Below are 2,500 nucleotides of genomic sequence, written 5' to 3'. Positions count from 1 at the left end.
ACAGACAGGCAGACAGAGGGATAAAGGCAGACTGACAGACAGGCAGACAGATGGAGACAGACAGACAGACAGGCAGACAGACAGACAGAGGGAGAGAGACAGACAGACAGAGAGACAGGCAGGCAGACAGAGGGAGAGAGACAGACAGACAGAGAGAGACAGACAGACAGACAGAGGGAGAGAGACAGACAGATGGAGACAGACAGACAGACAGGCAGACAGAGGGAGAGAGACAGACAGACAGACAGAGGGATAGAGGCAGACAGACAGAGGGATAGAGGCAGACTGACAGACAGGCAGTCAGAGGGAGAGAGACAGACAGACAGACAGACAGTCAGACAGATGGAGAGCGACAGAAAATGCCCAAAGGGAAACTAACGGGCTGGGGTTGGGGACGAGTTATCGTTACTGTTTGTTTTTGGCTTGCTCCTTGCACAAAAAGGAAGCGGTTTGTGTATAATTATGCAGATGTTTACGATCGATTTTTTTTTTATATTGTTCATATTGTCGCTTATTTGTTAGTTTGTTTTGTTGAAACCCATGATCAATAATCCTTCTTTTTTTTTTTTTTTAATCATCGTTATCATTGTTGTTTGTTTGGCTTGCCCCTTGCACAGAACGAAGCGGTTTGTGTATAATGATGTAGACGTTTACGATCGATTTCTGTTGTTTTTGTTGTTGTTGTTCACATTGTCGCTTATTTTTTAATTTGGTTTGTTGAAACTCTTTATCACTAATCCTTTTTTCAATCATCTCTATCATTATTGTTTGTCAAAAGGAAACGGTTTGTGTATAAATATGAAAACGTTTACGATCGATTTGTTTTTGTTTTTTGTTGCTTTTTTTTGTTTTTTTTGTGTTCATATTGTCGCTTATTTGTTACTTTGTTTTGTTGAAATCCATGATAAATAATCCTCTTTTTTTTTCAATCATCATTATCATTGTTGTTTTTTGTCTGGCTCGCTCCTTGCACAGATCGAAGCGGTTTGTGTATAATGATGTAGACGTTTACGATCGATTTCTGTTGTTGTTGTTGTTCATATTGTCGCTTATTTGTTTGCTTGCTTGTTTTGTTGAAACTCATTATCACTAATCCTTTTTTTTCAATCATCGTTATCATTGTTGTTTGTCAAAAGGAAAGGGTTTGTGTATAATTATGTAGACGTTTACGATCGATTTTTGTTGTTGTTGTTGTTCACATTGTCGCTTATTTTTTAGTTTTGTTTTGTTGAAACTCATTATCACTAATCCTTTTTTCAATCATCTCTATCATTATTGTTTGTCAAAAGGAAACGGTTTGTGTATAAATATGAAAACGTTTACGATCGATTTGTTTTTGTTTTTTGTTGCTTTTTTTTGTTTTTTTTGTGTTCATATTGTCGCTTATTTGTTACTTTGTTTTGTTGAAATCCATGATAAATAATCCTCTTTTTTTTTCAATCATCATTATCATTGTTGTTTTTTGTCTGGCTCGCTCCTTGCACAGAGCGAAGCGGTTTGTGTATAATTATGCAGACGTTTACGATCGATTTCTGTTGTTGTTGTTGTTCATATTGTCGCTTATTTGTTTGCTTGTTTGTTTTGTTGAAACTCATTATCACTAATCCTTTTTTTCCAATCATCGTTATCATTGTTGTTTGTCAAAAGGAAACGGCTTGTGTATAATTATGCAGACGTTTACGATCGATTTCTGTTGTTGTTGTTGTTGTTGTTGTTGTTGTTGATATTGTCGCTTATTTGTTTGTTAGTTTGTTTTGTTGAAACCCATGATCACTAATCCTGTTTTGTTCAATCATCGTTATCATTGTTGTTTGTCAAAAGGAAAGGGTTTGTGTATAATTATGTAGACGTTTACGATCGATTTTTGTTGTTGTTGTTGTTGTTTTTGTTCATAAATTATTGTCGCTTATTTGTTAGTTTGTTTGTATTTGTATTTGTATTTCTTTTTATCACAACAGATTTCTCTGTGTGAAATTCAAACTGCTCTCCCCAGGGAGAGCGCGTCGCTACACTACAGCGCCACCCATTTTTATTGTGTATTTTTTCCTGCGTGTAGTTTTATTTGTTTTTCCTATCGAAGTGGATTTTTCTACAGAATTTTGCCAGGAACAACCCTTTTGTTGCCGTGGGTTCTTTTACGTGCGCTAAATGCATGCTGCACACGGGACCTCGGTTTATCGTCTCATCCGAATGACTAAAGGAAGCGGTTGAAACCCATGATCACTAATCCTTTTTTTTTCAATCATCTCTATCATTGTTGTTTGTCAAAAGGAAACGGTTTGTGTATATTTATGCACACGTTTACGATCGATTTTTGTTGTTGTTGTTGTTGGTTTTGTTGTTGTTTTTTTTGTTCATATTGTCGCTTATTTGTTTGTTAGTTTGTTTTGTTGAAACCCATGATCACTAATCCTTTTTTTTTTTTTTCAATCATCGTTATCATTGTTGTTGTTTTTTTTGTTTGGCTCGTCCCTTTGCAACAGATCGAAGCGGTTTGTGT

General features: G+C 35.9%; 1 protein-coding gene across 1 annotated transcript in view; it reads left to right on the top strand.

The window, feature by feature from the left end:
• LOC143295740 (uncharacterized) overlaps positions 1 to 2,500 on the top strand; it is a 33,192-nt gene that overhangs the window by 30,295 nt on the left and 397 nt on the right. The gene's annotated exons all lie outside the window — the stretch shown is intronic.

The sequence above is a fragment of the Babylonia areolata genome, chromosome 21, assembly GCF_041734735.1.
Source record: "Babylonia areolata isolate BAREFJ2019XMU chromosome 21, ASM4173473v1, whole genome shotgun sequence".
Lineage (NCBI taxonomy): Eukaryota > Metazoa > Mollusca > Gastropoda > Neogastropoda > Buccinidae > Babylonia > Babylonia areolata.
This window is presented reverse-complemented; position numbering and strand designations above follow the sequence as displayed.